Source organism: Pinus tabuliformis, chromosome 2_1 (genome assembly GCF_031772625.1).
Source record: "Pinus tabuliformis cultivar Carrire ecotype Pingquan chromosome 2_1, CPIR1, whole genome shotgun sequence".
Lineage (NCBI taxonomy): Eukaryota > Viridiplantae > Streptophyta > Pinopsida > Pinales > Pinaceae > Pinus > Pinus tabuliformis.
The window spans coordinates 93434844-93456132 of record NC_142299.1 but is presented as its reverse complement, the minus strand read 5'-3'; the positions used below and the strand labels follow the sequence as shown (position 1 = coordinate 93456132).

General features: G+C 36.1%; 1 pseudogene; it reads right to left on the bottom strand.

Moving 5' to 3' along the window:
• Positions 1 to 11495: 11495 nt before the first annotated feature.
• The window catches only part of LOC149198942 (putative sugar phosphate/phosphate translocator At3g11320), a 46306-nt pseudogene continuing 36512 nt past the window's right edge, over positions 11496 to 21289 (bottom strand).

The window sequence follows — 21289 nt, the reverse complement described above, 5'->3', positions numbered from 1 at the left end:
TCAAATCAACACATGTAGAGAAGATTCAGATCACTCTTCCATCAAATTATTAGGTCACACTTAGTTTTTTTTTTTTTAAGGCAGGTTTTAAAGAAAATAAAATAAAGGGTCCCCCATTTTATTATGATTCTAATACAAAAATTGGGGGTTGTTGTTCTTTACCAAAACACTCTATTTATGGTAATTCTTTTCAGGAGGCCTTAGAAAGTTTAGAAAAGGTTTTGATAAGATGTCAAGAGGATAACCTTATTGTGAGTAATGTTAAATGTCATATGATAGAAACTTTAGGGATAGTTCTTGCTCTTATATCTAATGCATGCATCTAAGTTGCTCCTGCTAAAGTCGGGGTTATTGTGCAACATCCAATGCCAAAATCTCAAAAGGAGGTAAGAAGTTTCTTAGGTCATGCTCATTATTATAGGAGATTTATAGAGAATTTTTCTAGGATAACTACTCCTTTGCTTCATTTACTTTATAAGGATACTAAATTTTCCCATAATGATCACTACCAACATGCTTTTGAAGTGCTTAAAGATACCTAAAGTGTTGGGTCTCAGTTTTGTCAATTTTTACACACCTTTTTTCTCAACAATCACTTATGTTTTTACCTAGTTTTATGGCATTATAATTATTTTACATATTCTTGGGTTAATTTCTCAAATTCAAGCATGATAAGGTAAATTTTTATTTCTACCCAAATACCTTCGTTTATGTGTATTTTACAGAATTGATGATTGATAATAAGTCACTGATGTAGGTGGTGTAAATCATGTACCATGTGTAAAGATCATGCACTGAGGTGAATGAGAATATCACATGGGCCTGTGATTAATCAACAATTTTCACACCTTTGGACTATGTTTTTAAACTTGAAGCATTTCAATGTTCTTAGGAAAACACATGGAGTTACAATCAAACAATTGGTCAACCAACTTCTATATGCAATAGATCCTTATATGTGGTGAATATAATTCTTTCCAATGCACCAACAACTTGAGATCTTCATGGATGAGAACGAATGATCTATAATTGGATTGTCAACTAACCAGCGCATTAAGCCATGTTTGACTGAATCAAATCTCATGAAGATTGTTATCACTCTGTAATTTCTTAAGGCTATAAAAGAAATTTCAAAGGTAACCACAAAACCACTTTTAAGTTTAGAAGCTAGCCCTTCTAAACTCAGAGAGGGATCTCTCTGTCAGATTTAGCTTTGTTTGCTTTGTAGGATTTTAGGCTAGATGTGAAAGTTCAGGGTTTGGTTTTTTTTAAATGGTTGTTTGGAACGGCAAGGAAAGATATTGGGCAATGGAGTCAAAGGGTCTTAGAGTGATCAATTTGTATACATATCAAGCTTAGGTGTAACAGGGAAAGATAGGCATGCTACTAGATCTTTGAAATTTGTGAAATGGAGAGGGAAGAATAGATTAAGATTCACTTAAAATATAGAGCATTGTTACCTAAATTCTATATTTAAAGTTTAGTGGAAAACATTAATATTGCTTTAAGCCAGCACAAAGTATATTGAAACAAACTCTAAACTTATTTTTCTTAAAAACAATAAGAACTACATGACATATGAAAATAGAAGAAAAAACAAGGTTACAGCAAGAAGCACTTCACCATATAGTTACGACAAATGAATTTTGTAAACATCTTTCTTGTATTAATTCAAATGGCCACTTGAGCTCAGTAAACTGTTGAAAATGGCAACAAGAAATGCTAAAAATAGAAGTGCTAAAAATAGCACTGCTATAAATAGCAGTTTGGTTACCAGTGTTGGATTGAGCAACAGGGAATGAAAAATGGAAGTGCGAAAAATAACATTGCTATTTTTAGCAGTTTAGGATGGATTCCAATTTTAGTCGGTCATTAGACTAAAAATAGGAAGTAAAATTCGAATTTGAACTTGACAGTTGTTTGAAAATAAATTAATTAATTCTCCATGAGTTAATTAGTTGTGAAAAATCAAATATGAAGTCTATGTGAGGACATGTAACAGTTTCTTTATTAATTGAGGAATTTATCCATCAGTTAAATATATAAGGATGAGTTCTAATTTGAGTTGTAATTAGTTGGCTCAGTTAACTGAGTCAAGTCTAGTTAGATTGATTTAAACAGTTTGTTTAAATTAATGTAAGTTCAGTTAGTTAATGCATGCTTGCATATAACTATTGCACTTCAGATAACTGAATATTCTCTCATGAATAATTCATGCATGTTAGTTTAGACAGAGACCAAGTTGAGATCAAAGGAGGGACATTGTACTATCAGTTGGATGGATTTTTCCTATAAAGGAAGCTCATCCATGGAGAAGGATTTATCTCCTTCAGGATTGCGCAGTTGGATCAGAGGTTAGTGAGTGTGTGAAGAGGCCAATTCACACAAGTGACAACACTAGACCCCAAGGAAAATTGCGCAAAGAAATAGGAGGCTTGGAGAGCCAAGGAGAAGGCTTGAGAGAGGCCTTTAACTGTCTATGAGCAGCATAGGGATTGCAGAGAGAGCAGGAGAGCTTGTGAGCTGATTCTTTTTGTAATCCAGACTATATTTCCACTTGTATGATAATACAGAGTTGGGGTTTTAGGCTGAGGTTTTCCCCGGGTAAATTCTTCTGTGTTATGTGTGATTGATTTCTCCATATTAGTTATATGTGTTCTTATTGATGTTGTTCATGTTCGATTAAGCTTCCGCTAAATTGGTTGTAAAAGTAGATCAAGTATTTTTCTTTAGTATATTGCATAATTTTTTGATCTACAATGCGAATTTCTACATGGTATCGGAGCAAAGGTGATCAAAGCAGTGAATAGTATACTGAGAGGAGATTTCGAAGTTTTGAGTTTTGGGCCGTGAGTTTTCAGAGCAGATTTGAAAATTTTTGTATAAAATTTTTAGAAACAAATAGTAGATCTGGATTCCTTGCGGAAAAAACCCAAATTCAAAAAAAAAATCGGCTAAATTGGAGTTCGGATGAGGGAGATATCGTTGATTTAAAATCAGCTCTTTTTCCCGAAAATTTCGTGACGGCGAGAAAGATGAAACAAATTGGTGTGATAGCCAAGAACTTGTATGCTCTTGAGGTTCAAGATGCATCAAAGCCTCGAGGAGCAAGGCAAAGGTTAGAGACTTGGTGGTTTAGAGGGATAGTAAATTACCTCTCAACATACATACCCAGAAGAAGTCCCAGACAATTGTGGAGGAGCCACGATTGGTGAAGCAACTTTAGGAGGTTGTGGAGCAGCCACAACTAGGGAAGCCGAGAGGAGACCGAGTGGAGGCATCCACTCATGCAGAGACCTCCAATAGGGGGAAATTTCGAGCCAGGTGGGCAGAGGGATCACATGCATCCATACCTTCAAGTAGGAGGTGGGGCGATGTGGAGTGATCATCCCAAGAAGGCTGGAATAGGGGCAGGATCCTTGAGGCACCCAACCTCTTTGATTCAAACTTGCTACAGGAGCCCCGACAAGGAGTAACAGGACTGGATGATTGGGTAGAGACAGATGTGGATGGAGCGGTAGAGAGAGCTATAGTGCAGGAGTCCCAGGACTGTGTAGAGCTAGTAGGCTGCAACAATGCGAGAGGCACATGAGTGTTTCACCAATGCAGGATGGCACAAAGAGGTGTGCAATGGTGCGAGATGCATGGAGTGTTACAGCAGCTCAGAGGTCAGAGAGGGAGCACTTGTCAGCAGTAGGTAGAGCTTCAGCATCAGAGTATATTTCTAGCCCAACAGAGAGGTCATTTGAGAGTTTTTTTTGTTTCTAGAGTTGCTGGAGCAACCACACTTGGGAGAAGTGTTGCATGCAGAACATTCCAAAGGTACAAGATCGGGTTCGAGTTGAATTCCTTTCTTGTTGAGAGGGAGTGTTGAAAATGGCAACAAGAAATGCTAAAAATAGAAGTGTTATGAATAGCATTTTGGGTACCAGTGCTGGATTGAGCAATAGGGAATGAAAAATGGAAGTGCTAAAAACAACATTGATATTTTTAGCAGTTCAGGATGGATTCCAACTTTAGTCAGTCCCTAGACTAAAAATAGGAAGTAAAATCTGAATTTGAACTTAACAGTTGTTTGAAAATAAATTAATTAATTCTCCATGAGTTAATTAGTTGTGAAAAATCAAACATGAAGTCTATGTGAGGACATGTAATAGTTTCTCTATTAATTGAGGAATTTATCCATCAGTTAAAGAGATAAGGATGAGTTCTAATTTGAGTTGTAATTAGTTGGCTCAGTTAACTGAGTCAAGTCTAATTAGATTGATTTAAACAGTTTGTTTAAATTAATGTGAGTTCAGTTAGTTAATGCATGCTTGCATATAACTACTGCACTTCAGATAACTGAATATTCTCTCATGAATAAATCATGCCTGCCAGTTCAGACAGAGACCCAATTTAGATCAAAGGAGGGACAATGTACTATCAGTTGGATGGATTTTTCCTATAAAGGAAGCACATCTGTGGAGAAGGATTTATCTCCTTTAGGATTGCGTAGTTGGATCAGAGGTTAGTGAGTGTGTGAAGAGGCCAATTCACACAAGCGACAGCACTGAACCCCAAGGAAAATTGCACGAAGAAATAGGAGGCTTGGAGGGCACAGGAGAAGGTTTGAGAGAGGCCTTTGATTGTCTATGAGTATCATAGGGATTGCAGAAAGAGCAGGATATCTTGTGAGCTAATTCTTTTTGTAATCCGGACTATATTTCCACTTGTATGATAATACAGAGTTGGGGTTTTAGGCTGAGGCTTTCCCCGGGTAAATTCTTCTGTGTTATGTGTGATTAATTTCTCCATATTAGTTATATGTGTTCTTATTGATGTTGCTCATGTTCGATTAAGCTTCCGCTAAATTGGTTGTAGAAGTAGATCAAGTATTTTGCTTTAGTATATTGCATAATCTGTTGTTCTACAGTGAGAATTTCTACATAAACAACCTTACAATCAATGGTAGTCTCTCTTAGTATGAATCCCAACATCAATACTTTGAATTCTAAAGTATTTATAAAAAATATAACTAAATATTTTGACATAAAATATCAAGATTTATTACAAAATATCTTAAATATTTTTTACAAAAATAGAATAGAAATATAGGAAATCTGAAACTGTTGAAGTTCCTAACACTGTTCTCGAGGATGGTCGTTGATGGCTGGGCCTAAAGAAGTGCTGTCCCATTGTCTTGCTGTTGGAGGTGAAATTGTTTTACTCCATCAGTTCACATAATTTATCCCATCGCTCTTCACTTGGGATAGAAAACTTTATTAACTTCTTGTAAGTCTCATCTACCTCATTATACTTTTGAAAAGTAGGCTTGATGAGAAACAGGTGCTTGATCTCGTGCTTGATGAATAGGTCAAACTCTATAGCTTCCAGAAAAGCCTTCCTTGTGATACTTCCTTTAATACCATCAAACTTTGATTTATCCCAGGCAATAGTGTATAGCTTATGGTAGTAGTCCTTTAAACTGATTAGCTAGTCTCCCATTCCAATCAGTCCTGGCAGTCCTTTTAATTTAAATGCATTAAAATTTCTATGGAATTTCTAGACACTGGACTCCATGTTATGACATTTGTTTTCTAATTATAGCATCAGGTTCCTCTTAGTCAAGACCCTTATCACCTCTAAAATTGTTTCTATTTGTCAACAACTTCTAATTCTTCTAACTCCTCCTTGGTTTTTGAATTTAAGATTCTTATTAGCATTGTAGCTTCTCCAGGCTTCTGCCCCAAATATGACTTTATCCTTGCAACTACTTCTTTTGATTTCTTAATCAACTCTTATTGTTCAAATATAATTTGAATTGATGGCCATATTTCATTCATGGCCTCATTAATATTTATCCATATGGTCTCCTTTGCATGTGCCAAAGTCTAGGCCATGGCTGACTCACTTTGCTACAACTTTGCTACATAAGAACTAGCTATCTGGAGTTTCTGATCCTGTAGAGTTTTGATTTGAGCCTTTAACTTTTCAATTTCCTGCCCTTGAATGGACAAGTCTTCCATGGCTTTAACTAACTCATTTGGAGAATTTGTACTCTGTGTTGGTGATGTGGTCAATGTAGATGCTCCTGTTGTTGTTGATACTGAAATAGGGACTGTTGTTAGAGGCACTATAGCTAGTTGTGATGACTGCTCCTTTTCCTTGAGTAGTTTTTCCATCTCCACTTCCATGTCCTTAATTTGGCTGCTTTGTTCAATTATTATCTTGAACATATTCTCTTTTTCTTTCTCAAGCTCCCCAACTTCCTTAGCTTGGGGATCCTCAGTGGAGGGAAGTTTGAGTTGTTTCCTCAATGTTGATATGTCTGCATTTTTCCTCCTTACAATATCCTCTGTTGCTTTTACATCTTTGGGGTCATACCCCAGTTTAATCACTAGGTCCTCCAATGATTTAATCCTGGTGTCCTTAGCCAAAGATGAAATATTTTTAAGTTTTAATTGTGACTGTATGTTGCTGAGTGAGGCTTGCAACTTGGAGGTTGTCATGGAAATGTTGGTCAAGGTAGAGTGGAACATTTCTCTAGTTTTTTTATGCAGATAAATTTGGTCTATGACGTGAATTTGCTTAGTATCGAAGGAGAAAACATATTTCTTTTAATCAACTAGAGTCTTGGGAAATGGAATTTGTGCTTGGAGGAAAGCAATTTGCATTTTCCCCTTCTCTATATCAAAGGCTGAAAGTAGCCTATGCTTTGAAGAGGTTGTTTGCTTCCAGAATTGGGTGTATGTGGAGGCCTTGAGATGCTCATTATTCTTCTTAATTTCTCTGTACTTTGCAAAAACATTTGGTTCATCCTAGTCCCGAACCAATTCTGATGTCTAAGTTGTATCTGGGGGATCTTGGGAAGTTGAGGAAGCTGGAGATCCTATGAAGATATCTTCTCCTCTTATAGAAGCATAATAGCATGTCGAGACTATGGTGGCATGCCCCTCATCTTCCTGTTGAAAAACTGGATGAGAACTAGTCTTGTGCTTCTTTTTGTAAATCAGGAATTCTTTGACTCCAATCTTTGTCACTGAAGGGGAAGCCTCCTCCCTTGGTATCTTGTCTTTTTTCTCTTGAGGTACTGGATTCTGTGAGGTTGTTGTAGATATGGCATGTTCTTCTGCCTCATGTAGTTTGTTTTCCTCCCATTGACTTTGATTCATGAACTTATCTATCTCTGGTCTTGGAGTGTGAGTGTAGGGAGTCGGTTTTTGTTCCACTCTCAGCTTGGATATGATTCCAAAAGGGTCATATGACCAAGTAAAACTCAATTTGAAGCTCATTTGTTTAAGGAGTGAATATGCCTCTTTGCCTACTGCCTTGGTGTTACAAATAAATGGTCCCACCTATGCCTTGATCTTGAACTGAGACTTCTTCTTTGTTGCAACAAAATGTAAATCATCCATATGTACCATCTGCCTAATATATTCCAATGAGAAGATTATCATGGAAAAAAACTTAGGAAGCTTGTAGGGTGGAAAATCACATCCATAAGCTCTGATTTCTGTATAATTTTGGTATAAATACCAATCCCCTATTTGAGTTTGCTGACTAAGATGCATAATTCTTTGAATTTCTAGTCCTATCCTAGGCTCTACATCATTGTTTAGTAAGCTGGCAATTGTATGTAGGAATTGATCAACATAATATGAAAAGGTGTACTCGGTAGATTTTTTCCTCACCAGGGAGGTCCAAAGGATTACAAATTGTGGATTACTCTGATCATCTAACTTCTGCAAAGGAAATAAAAATATATTTGCTTAATGGTAAAGAAATAAATACACTAGCACTTAAAAATACTTAAAAGCCCCCTTAGTAGAGAACTTGAGGAGTTGGTCATTAATTGACTCTGCAATGAACTCACTGTAATTGAAAACAGGGGGTTTCTCACCAGTTGTAAAGACTGATAGGAAACCAACAATGTCCTCATCAACCCACTGATTGGATTGATAGCTAGGTATGCATGAAATGATTGCAATAACCTGTTTAGTCATCTCAAGGAACATAGAGGATGAGTAGGGGGGTTTTTCTTAGGTAATTGGGCATCCTCTAGGTGAAAATTCTTAAAAATCTTGGCTCTCTGTGGGAAGGTCAAGTTTTTGTAGAATTCCATGAGGGAATCTACTGAAAATGGCTTCAGGGAGTCATAATTTGGCAATTGTACCTGTTAGGGTCATATTTTTTATCGTCGATTTTTTTCCCTATCCTTCAATTTTCAGTTTGGAGTGGTTGAGCCTATGACTAGTGCTATAGTCATAGCCTCCAGATCGTTGTCTGATATCTTTGAGTTTCTTGCATGAAGGGTTCATTCAAATTTTGAAAGGGTCTTAGTCAATGGGAGTCATGGTCATGTATTTTTGTACAATCAAGTCATGCTTCCTTTTATTCCTACCTTATTTCTTTGTTTCTCTTTATACATACCTTCATATATCATCTACATCCTATACACTTTTCACATATCATTTACATCTTATTCACATTTCATTTCCTTTCCCTCCCTTCATTCTAAACCTATCCCCATGACACCACTACCACTCCCCTATACTCATAACATGTACAACCCTCCTGTATAAAATGCACCCCCCCTCCCCCGCCCGCCATCACCTGAGAGACATCATACTCCCTACACTCATGCCAAGCATGGAGGGCTTCTACACTCTGCAATACAATTTCCTTTAAAATTGATTGTTTTAGTCACCATTTTGCATAATGATTTCTGACTACATGGAGGCGAATTTTGGAAAATGAAAGGAGGTTTTTCTTAAGCACAAACCAGAGCACAATAACCTCTTCCATATTTTACACGGGTGTCACGGATCAGGAGATTTTATTGCATCTGCAAAGCCTAATTTTTACACTACACAAATACTTTGTTTTAGTCATGGTTTTGCAGAGAAGTTTCTAAGGCTCTCGGGAAGAATTTGAAGAAACTAAGAGAGGTATTTCTTAAACACAATCTCATCTATAAAAACTATCTCATATTTTACATAGGTCCTATATTTTGGGAGTTACACATGTCAAATGGTGGCCTATTTTCGTAGTTTCCGCTGACAGAATCATGTGTTGCGCACTCGCTACGTAGGCCATGCTCTGACTATCTCACGTACACTGGATGATGGCCACTTGTCAGGTTTTGAAGATGCTAGTGTGGGGTATATTTGGTGTACAACTCACCTCTTTAAAGGCTTTCCACGCGTTATTTCTAGAAGGGTGAAATTTCCAACGCTGTGCAACTGCTATGCAGGGTTTTTGAATAGTTAGAAAAGCAATTTTTTGTGCTTTTTCTATTTCAGTCATGGTGAATCAGTTTGAAGACTTTTTTAAGTTAATTTGTATTAAAATAGTTTATTTTTTTCTTTCAAAGGGACAAAAGATGCTTTATGTTTTATGTTTGGAGGAAAAGCATTTAAAAAACAACAATTTACTATGTTTATTTCAGTTTTGGACCGATCCTCTGTTGGATCGAAGATACAGTGAACCTAAACATGTTTTGATCATATGTATCAATTATATATTATGATGAATGAATAGAGAAATGGTTGTTTTTGGTTTCATAATTGCTAGAGAAGTTATTGCAGTTATGCTTGTGATTTGGTTTTAATGATCATGCTTGAATGTTGAAGGGGTTCCAGTCGATTTATGGAGATTCTTATGGTATGGATGTTTTCGGAATAAGTTTTCTCTCTCAGTTTATATGTCATTCTCTTGTCTGTTTTCTTCATACTAATTTAAAGGTGTATGGGACAATTATACTTGAATTCATTTTACATGCTCATGTTTGACTGAACCAGGTATATTTCAGTTGTAAATGAAATATTTATGCCTTTGCAAGTATTATCTTTTCTTCCTGATTGTCATTGATCTGAGTTGCAGTGATAAAATGTTATTATTTCTGCTCTTTTGATAAATGTCTTGATACTCTTACCTTCTCTATACTATAATTCCATTATTCATTCCGAAAATTGTACTAATTAAGCCTCCATATATGAAGCTGGTTGGAAATACATCAGCATGTCATAAGAGGGAGATCATTATTACTGCCAATAGTTTTTCTTAGAATCCTCTACCACCCCATTATCAAAATCCAAACATATTCAGAACTGGTCTCTATATGTTATAGAGTCAAATCTTTAGTTTTCATCAGTTGAGGGAGCCCCCTCTACCTAGAAAGACCAGTGTTCTAGCCCAGAGCGGTTTGTGGGCACCCAATCTCAATCCAAAATTTCATTCTTTTTCTTTTTAATCACATTTCACCCAACGATTTTTCCAACTATCATCGAAAAGTTTCTTAAAAATACTTCAGCTAAGACCATGAAAGTAACAACAAGAAGATCTCAGTGTATAACAAAACCCATATTGCTTTTATATCTCTCAAAAAATTCCCCTACGATCCTTTGAACCGAAGGATTGTCGTTTTAATAAAATGTCTTCTAGCATCTTGAATTTTTCCTTCACTGCTAACAAGCGTTCTATAAGATATTCAATTTATTTGTATAAATGAATGCACATATCCGAGAGCCACTACAATGCTGATAAAGTCAAGGCACAAAAATGTAATGGGTCAAATATATCAGTGAAGGCAAGTATAAGTTCTGAACTGTGACTTCTTCTTCTGTCGCTTTCATACTCTGCGTCACTTAAATGGTATGTTGTCAATACATGTAATAGTGCAAATGCCACTTAAAAACCGTGTTGCCACCTTCAACCATGCGCTGTCATTGAAACCAAAACTGGATTTCGGGAGGGGGTCTAAGCAGTAAGCGGTGTTTGGCCTGGGGTACCGAAATTAATCCTAGATTGCCGAGGTTAAAAAATGATTTATTTCGGACGGAGTTGTTTATAATGCGATTTTTTGGAGATTCTGGTGACAGAATTCAGCAGAAAAAATTGAGGTTAGACCCTGATTTGTATTATTTAAAATGTTTTTTTAACTGCATATTTGGATTCAGCATCCTGGAAAACCTGTGGGACACTTTGATTGTGCAGAAACTAGCTATCAAACTTGCGATTCCAATAAATTGCTGCCAGATTTTGACCGGAAAAACCCACTGAAAAAACTTTCAAAAAATCTCATTATAAACAACTGCATTTCGGACCCCTCCGCCATTAAATGTCAAAAAGCCTGAGGAAATTGGATATATGTCGTTGATCTCATCCCTTGCATCTAGATCTTAACACGTGTTCAGCGAATTTTGCATAGAGGTGTTGGCACTTTCTGTTGTTGACTATTGATACCGGTCCTCTTTATTTATTGCTTGAATACTTGACCTGAGCATTTTAAGACATGTGGAATACCAATATTACTCGTTGGCTTCTCCCTGCTACAGATAGTAAAGCTCCGAGTTTATTTAGCACCAAATGGAAAAATAGATTTCAGATATTTTCTGGACTTGCGGAGTGATATCTGGCAACATTCATTAGAACTCTCTATCAAGAATTCAATAGAGGAACACACACTGATGCAATAGGGCCAAAGTCACATAATATTAAAAGGAATACAAAGACTAATGTGGTGCCTTGAATCTCTTATTTGTTTCGTTGTATAAAATCACACCAATGATTGTGATTACAAATCCTATCATGCCCATCACAGTTACTGGGTTTTTGAAGATTAGGACGGAAATAACAGTTGCAACGGTGGCCTTGGCATTTCCTAAAACCTGCAACGTGAGGGCACTCGTATGTTTTGTAACAAGAAAGTTGGTTAAATTCACAAGATAAGCCATGGTCATGTTTCCAAGATGCAGGAATATGATAAGGGGTTTTCTCTAACTTTTTCAATAGTAATAGCTAATGCATTACCCTCCACAAAACGAGTAACAGGAAGCAACAACAGCGCAGCAATTGGTGCCATGTACATGAGAAAATTCATAGAGTGAAGATTCTCTGCCTCATAGGTAATCAAGAGCCCCTGCAAAACTGATTTCAATGCTCTGGCAGCAGTTGATCCTAAGCAAACCAAAAAACGAAAAGGGTGGAATAATGGCTCACTGTTGCTTGCAAAATCAATGCCAAATACCACAGGCACCAAAGCCATATAAACCACAGAAGACTCCCTCTTACATGTTATTATAAATGAAATTAAGGAAGTTGCCTTAGGTGAGAAAGTTTTGAGATCCTTGTCTGCTAAATTTGAACCCAAAGTGTCTGCCATAGAAGAAAAACAGGATCGGCAGAATATCACTATGACATAGCTTCACGGAATCTTAACTGCTTTTGAAATGAGAAAAGAAGAACCATCAGATATGAGAGAAGCCGCATTTAAAGTATCAACAATGGGAGTTGTTACTCCAATAGCTTGATTGAAAGAGACTGGTACATAGTGCAGAGAAGTATTGCCACAAACAACTGAGAAGGAGAAAATGAAGCTCAGTGCTAGTATCTTAAGAAATTGTCTCCTGGAGACAATGAATTGCATCGGCACAATCTCTAACCATGAAATTGCCAGATAACTTTAAATAGAACAGGCACACATGTGCAACATTGTGACGAATATTGGGTATCTGTAAATAAATAGAAGTACTTGTTAAGCAATAACACACCAATATTGTAAAAGTATCAAGCTGCAATAATGAGAGTTGTTGTAATAGACTGGGACACAGGAAATGCACCATATTTTCCTTCTCTTGTTGGAGTTAGAGGTATGTTGATTATTTCATTGCCTTGACTTTGATCTGAGTGTTGTCTTGTAAGTTTAGTTATGACATATATACCATAAAAACTTAGAGATCAGGTTTTCGACTTTATATTTTTAAACAAAATATATCGGGTCTGTAATATCAGAGGTTTGATATGAGAGGCTTTATAATTGTTCTAATTAGACAGGTGGACGCAATATTCCAATTAATCAATCATAATACGCATATCGGGTTCGTTTATTGGAAGGAATAGTATGTCTGAGGTTGGAGGGAAGGCCTATGGGAGATCGAGAGAGTGATATATCGGCATATCGGAGCGAAGGCCATATCGGAGATCGGAGGTGAATGGTTATAGGCCACTGGAGATCGGAGCGGGATACGCATTGGGATATCGCGATTGAAGATCGGAGTGGGAGGTGCATCGGGGTTTTTAAAATGTGTCTCGAAAAGGAAATCTCTGGTATGCGGGAGTAATGATGTGGCAAGTGGACCCTTTGATGACCTTTTATAAATTATAGTGCCTTTATATAATGATTAGACTTTTGTTATATGATATGTTTATTTTAATAATCCAAATTTTATAAAAAGGGTTTCCCACATATATATTTCGAATTTAATATTATCTCCATGCCACATATAATATAGATTGGGGTTTTGACATCAGGGAATTCGAGGACTCCTCTGAGGTCAAAATTCCAATATCTCTAATTATTCCATTTACATAAAAAATAACCACTTGTTTAATGGTTAAAGTCTAACCTAAAGCCACTTGTTTAATGGTTAAAGCCTAACCTAAAGCCACTTAATTAGATTAATCTTGGTCTCGAGGGCTGTGTAAAAAATAAAAATACTATTTACAAATATAGATACAAAAGACCTTATAAATAAAAAGTAATGTACATTATATACATCCTATAAGGCCAAAGCGGTGAAAAACATCCAATCTTCAATTAAGCGCCATTTACAAACCAAATATCCAAATGAGATCAAACAAGTTATGATAGGAAGATAAGAACAAAAAGAACTCATTTAGGTAATCTAAATTATCAAAATCAAATAATAATATGACCAGCCATTCAATCAAAGGGTCTCCATAATGAGAATTAAGTGAATAATAGGGGGGTTGTGTTTTTACCACAACAAAAGCCTTGACCAATATAGGGCGGGATATATGGTAAAGCTTGGTTGTATAGGTGCTTGCTTCGGGCCTATAAATCCTTGATCGATTCTGGTGGTATATGGGGTAAGCCTAAGAAGCATGGTTAGTTTTGTTGTGAGTCCCGCATTCATGCTTGAAATATGACACGAGGGTGATTCGTTGAAAGAAAGATTTGGTTCAACCCAATCTATGGTCGGGTGGTATGTGGAAACCCCTAACTTGGTTGGATTTGCATATGTTAATAAGAGCTCTTTTCCTCTTGTGTATTATGTGTAAATGTACTTGTTATTTTGTGGCTTTAATGGTTGTTCTATCATTGATATTTCTCTAGTTATATGTTGGTTATAAGTATGGTTTATGACAAACTTGAGTGATGGATCTCATTATGTTTTGGGTAGTAAATGAAAGTTTAAAGAATGAATGAACTAATAGATGATAATTAAGTTTTGTGAGAGGGAATCCAACCTTATTGGGGATTCCCATATAAGTATTAGACCCATATGATCATATATGTAATTATTACATGTAGACTACATGTTTGTGATGTGTTTGATGAAATGTTTATCATTGATAGGCTTGGTTAGGTCAAGTTATTGTCTAATTTTTGTGTGAAAGGATTTTTCCCCGTGTAGTTTATCATTCCTAAGGGTTTTATGAAGTTTTGGGCAGTGGTTTGGAGACTAGCCTAAAAAATTGGCTTAAATATCGTAGTCGTTGGCACAGAACTGGGTGAAAAACTTTGCAGTTGCATGGAGGCCTTATTGTGGGAACGACTGGAGGGTTACAGTTGCATGCAGTGCTTCTCATGGGAGCAACTAATGGTTTAGTAGAGTTTAAAAGCAAGTTACCTCAGGGGTTAGGCACCTGGAGTAGTTGGTTAGACTCTGGGGGTCCTGTAGCTCATAAGGAAGGTCAGTTTGGTTTTGTTTTGATAATTCCACTTCCATAATTGTACTTGGGAAGTTGAATCATATCATAGTTACTCCCGGTTAGCTTGGGTAAATGTGGGAGGAGTGGGTTACATTCATATAAAAGTTTGAATAGAAACCTTCAAGGGAATATGGACTAGCAAATGGAAATTCTTTATACCAAGATCATGCATTTTCTTCTAAGGTAGCCATAAACATATTCATCAAATAGTCCTCATGAAATTCAACCCCTAGCCTATGTATGTGCATATGAAATTTAATTAGATGCAAAACATCGTCATCTCCTTTTTTATCTTCACATATTTGCAAATATGTTTGCAAATCTACATGAGGAAAATGATTTCAAAAACCATGGATATGAGAATGATTCATAGGAGCATACCTTGCAGATTGAGAATCCAACTTGATCTAGTGGAGTCGTCAGTAATACTATTTAGGCTTATGATCCTTCAGACATTCGAGTCTCCATTAATACTTTGATCTCTGGATCTCGCTAACAATGGAGTCATCAGGTGAAAGATGCATAACCTTTCTCTGTCTGAACTTTGTTCACTATCAGAGAGCAAATTTGTTCATTATCGTTCTCATGGGGAAGATTTCACCTCCGCTCCCTGACAACGGTGCCAAAATGATATGACTTAGATAAAACCCCAGCTTTAGAGGGAAAAAACTAAGGTAACCTATAACCACTTTGGATTTAAAGTTGGCCCTTCAATATGGAGAGATATCTCTCCTTAAAACTCTCACACCCACAATCACTTTTAGCAGTAGTTTTATAAGCTCAATGGCTATATTTACTTATAAGATGAGTTTGGTTTGGAAAGAAGAGAACAAGGACCATTGGGCATGGAGTCTGGTGGAAAAGGTTGCTAACCATAGGATACATAAACGATTCTTAACAAAGGCAAGATAGGACACAACTTCTTAAACATATAACCATGAAGATGTGAAGTCAGAATTAGAAAATAAATATCACAATAGAGCAACAAGAATTATGTTATAAATAGTTAAGCAGAAAACATAGAAAGTATTCAGATAACTTGAATCAGAGCATACATAACAAATTATATTTCACAACGCTTTATCCAAAATACCGAAGAATATAAGGAAAAATTAAAAAACAATCACGAAAGATAGACAAAAAGTTATACACAAATGAATCTCTAAAAACTATATATGTAACATTGCATATAGAAATATATTGATATCAGAGTTAAACACACAATGTTTCTTCTTCAAAAATTTATGAACCCTTCCTCCTTACAAATTACAGTGTTTATGTAGTACTTACAAAACTATAAACAATTTTTTAGCAAAAACTTAATTACAAAGTCCTAAAATAAATGAGCAAATATCTAATTAAAATTAAGTACATTACATCGTTCCATCATAAAACAAAAGAAATAATATTTTGTATCTGAAGATCATGTTTTTTTTGGATACATGGCTGAAGTTGAGGATCCCCAAGTCGAAATTGATGAGGTGACTCTCCAAAAGAAAGTTGATTAGGCGTTTTTCTAAAAATAGAAGAAATTAATTCTGGAAAATTCCTGGAAAATAGGCTTAAAATATCCATTCTAATATCTTAAATTGTGACACCTATGTAAAAACTGAGAGAGTTTTTTGTTAATGGGTCTGTTTCCAACAAAAGTATCTCTTGGTTTTCAAAAATTCGTTTCCACCTGTTAAAAAACTGCGCTTGAAGTTGTTGCATTTTACAGGAAAAAACAGAGTAAAACAAAGTTTTTGTTGACATTTGATTTGTTAGCGCCACGATTTCAAATTTTATGAACCAACACTGACAAATTAATTTCCACTGATCGCTTGATCGGGGACCTACTCCTTTGTTGACATGTGATTTGTCAATGCTTTGATTTATAAAAGCAAAAAAAATACAACTAGTGTTGATAATATAACTCTCAACGCTTTTATTCAACACAGTTAAAAATTGGCATTGATAATCCATCCGTCAACGCCTTTATTCAATATTTTACAATTGGCACTAACAATCCCACTGTCAGTGCCTTAAAAATTTTCGAATAATAAAAAATCACATTGTTGAACTTTAAACTATGAACCAAAACTAAGATAATTGTTGGCTCCAGTGGGGATGTTGTCCTCTCTGTGAAGTAGTAAATGTAGAAATTCTCCTGTAGATTAAACTGATAATGCAATGTAACTAAAGCAATATACTTAATCTACTTCTACAATCAAACTTGCGGAAGCTTAATCGATTTTGAGCAAGATCAAATAGAACACATATAACAGATGAAGAATAAATCAATCACACATGAACACAAAAGAATACTCTGGGGAAAGCCTCAGCTAAAATCCCCGATATCTGTATTATCATACAAGTGGAAATGTCTCAGGATTACACAAAGATTTAGCTCACAAGCTCTCAAGCTCTCAGTACAATCCTTCACTGCTGCTCATAGACAGAATAGACAACACATATGCCTTCCTTCAGTCCTCCAAGCCTCCTATTTCCTTGCGCAGTTTCTCCCGGGTCCTCAAGATGCCACTTGTGTGTAATAATCCTCACACACTGCTCTGACCTTTGAAATAACTGTGCAATCCTGAAGGAAATAATTCCTTCTACATGGATGAGTTTCATATATAGGAAAATTCCTCCAACTGATAGTACATTGTCCCTTCCTTTAATCTCAACTGGGTCTTTCTCTGAACTGACATGCATGAGTTATTTATGAAAGAATATTCAGTTATCTGGAGAACACTAGTTGCATGCATGCATGCATTAACTGACTGAACTCACAATCAGTTCCACAAACTGTTGGAACTAATCTAATTGGACTTAACTCAGTTAACTAAGCTAACTAATTACAATTCAAATACAACTCATCCTTATCTCTTTAATTAAGGGATAACTTCCTCAATCAAAGGGATAACAGTTGCATGTCTTCACATAGACTTCATGTTTGATTTTCTCCAACTAATTAACTCAAGATGAATTAATTAATTATTTTTCAAACATCTAGTGAGACTAAATTCGAATTTTTATTCAGGGACTAATTAAAATCGGAATCTATCTTGATCCGCTATTTATAACAATTCTATTTTTAGCATTTCTATTTTTTGTTATTTCCAACAGAGTTGGAGTATATCCTGAAATGCTATTTATAGAAATGTTATTTTTAGCATTTCTTGTTGCTATTTTCAACAGTAAATAACTCGCTACTCCAGTGCCTAATCCATTGGGATAATCTCAAAACTCTACCCTGCAACCTACAAACTATGACCTGCTCTTCTAACTGAGTCCAATCCTTAACTAAAACTGAACCAAAACTGGTGAAAGGATGCTTATTCTCATTGTTGTCTACACTAAGCTACTAAGATTGTTGGCATTATGATACAGGTATGATACAGGTGTTGTCCTTGATGGCAACTAACTCAGATGACAGATCATAGTGCAACAGGTCAATAACAAAGAATTAATGATCAGAGAGAGGTATACGCAGGTTCACCGTGACAAAGAAGTGTGTACACGCGGGTTAGCATACCAAAAGGAGCGTATAACGTACGCACACACTTTCACAAAAGGAAAGGCGCGTACATGTTGGAAAACTAAGTTTTGGTCCGTGGTATTTGGTCCATGGTATTTTGATCTATGGTATTGGTCCATGGTATCTGGTCTGAGGTATTGACCATAAGTATTTGGTCCAAGGTATTGGGTCTAAGTGGTTTTGGTCCATGGTATTGAGTAAGGCCTAAGACTATAAAAGGGAGAGAAGGTCATTACGCCATGGTGTGCAAGTGATGAATATTTGATGAAGTATGAGATCTAGTATGCAGGTTATGGGTATGTGATGCTTTGCTAAGGATGCACTTATGTAGCAAATAAAGATTGATGAACCCGGATCATGAAGACTAAAATGCATTATCATTATATGGTATGATCATGAATAGTTCCTATTTGAATATTAACGCATGTCTTATCCTTTATATCTGATGTTCTGGGTATATTTGAAGTTGAAAATTGCAGCGAAGGTATAAGTAATTATTTTCAGATCTGTACACTAGTTCCCTTTAGTGAAAGTGCGTATACACGCTGGTTTGACACAGTCAAGTAGTGTATACATTATGAGATTTGATATTTGAGGTTGTTGTTGGTTCAAGTGGTTGTTTCAGAGTTCTGGGTTTTGCTCTATGTTATGGTGACTGTGTTTTGATAACAGGGTTTCAGTGATTTAGTTGTTGGGTGATTCAGAGATTGATATAGTTGATCGTGGTATTGCAGTGGTGATTGATTTCATGCTTTGATGTTATTAATGGATCCAATCTAAAAATTTATGAAATGTGATCCCTAGAAGAAAAGAGAAGGTTGTATTCTTCTGTAGGCTGGCGCCTACGTACTAGTAAATATATTGGCTAATACAAGAGCCACGGGGTTGTAGCTCCCTTCCAGTAGTAGCTGGAGAATGAGAGAAGGTTGTAGCCTTCTGCAAGTGGGTGCCTGTGTACTAGTATGAGTCTGTGCCAGTACAAGATTGTAAACAGGTTTTTCTTATATTAAAGGAAGACGACAGCAAGTGGTTTTTCTCCCGCATTGGGTTTCCACCTTATATCACGGTGTTCATGTTTGTTTCTTATGTGTGATGATCTGTTTTGTTTTACTTCACCTGTTTACTGTTTATATGGTTAATGAAGTTCTGATGCACTGATTAAAGATCAACATATGATGAATTAACTGAATCACAAGTTTATTGGATATACGCTAGTTGCATTAAACACAGTTGCGTGTACACGCGAGTTCCCTTAACTGAAGTAGCGTTTATGAATCAGAGTATGAAATGAAAAATTATTTATTTTCTAATACTGATTCACCCCCCTCTCAATATTATTTCCAATAGTTGGTATTAGAGCAGGTCCTTCAGAAGAAGCTTGATCGCTTGAAGGAAGATCCATCAGCATGAGTAATCAAGAAAGAGAGGGATACATCAGACCACCAATCTTCGATAGGAGCAATTTTGTTTTCTGGAAGATAATAACCACAGCCTATCTACAATCGCTTAGAACGGATATTTGGGAAATCGTGGAAGGAAGATATACATTTCCATCAGCAATTCCTACAAATAGGGTAGGTAGAAAGCAATATGAAACCAATGCCAAAGCTGTTACTATTTTATTGGGAAATTTGTCAAAATTAGAGTTTTTCAAGGTCATGTAGCTCAAATCAGCCAAAGAAATATGGGACAAAATCATTCTGAGCTACGAAGGAGACTCTCAAGTAAAACGTGCTAAGCTTCAAACTCTCATAATACAGTATGAAACTCTTAAGATGCATAGTTATGAAAGCATAGCTAGTTACTTCCTAAGTATAGATGAGGTTGTCAATTGCATGAAGAATCTGGGTGAAGAAATTAAGGAAGTTGCCTTAGTTGAGAAAGTTTTGAGATCCTTGTCTGCTAAATTTGAACCCAAAGTGTCTGCCATAGAAGAAAAACAGGATCTGCAGAATATCACTATGACGTAGCTTCACGGAATCTTAACTGCTTTTGAAATGAGAAAAGGAGGACCATCAGATATGAGAGAAGCCACATTTAAATTATCAACAATGGGAAAATAAAAACTCAATGAATCAGGGTACATTTCAGAAGAAGAATATGAGGTAAATTTTGTCAAGAAGCTTCAACAGGGATCTGGAAGGTTCAAAGGTAAACTACCTTTCAAATGTTTTTCTTGTGGTAGAGTTGGTCATTATGCTGTTAGATGCCCTCATAACAAAGGAAAGATGTTTGAAGAAGGTAATAGAAGTTATTATACTCATGATAATAGTGATGGCTTGTCCAATAGTGATGAATATAATCAAAAAATTAAACTTCTCATGGCATATGAAAATAATGACGTAGAAAAAGAAGAAGTTACCATATTAAAAGATCAGCTGGAGACAGTAACCAGAGTAAGGGAGCAGTTGCAGGATGTAGTGATATCATTAAGAAATGAAATAAATGATCAGAGCATAACAATCCAGAGGCTTGAATCTAAGATCCTCTCTCTAAAAGAAGATCTTGAATAATCAAAGAAGCAGAATGAAGAAGCTCTTGAAGAACAAGAACATGAAGTTCTCAAATTAAGGCAACAAGTGGAAAAAGGAATAAAAGCTGAAGAAAACATAAAGAAACAATATCTGGAAAAGGAAGAACAACATCAAGTTGAGGTAAATATCTTAAAAGATAAATTAGAAGAAAAGGATACATTGTTACGATTACAAGACAGTACTAAGATTTTGGATAATATTCTTAGTAGTCAAAGGTCTCCTTCCATCAAAACTGGTCTTGGTTTTCATGAATCTGTTGAAGGGGAATCTAGCTCACAAGGTGAGGCAAGGAACTCTAATGAGAAATCTGAAATTCTCAACAAGGAGATGAGAGGAAAACCCCATTAACTACCAAGGAAAGAAATTCTTCAAAGAAAATCTTTTACTCCTAACTGTGGAAGTAATAGTCGGTTATTTTCTTCAAAGAATGATGTTGAATGTTTTATATGCCATAATTTTGGACATGTTGCAGCCAAGTGCAGAAGAAGAATGGTTCAAGACCATCACACATAAA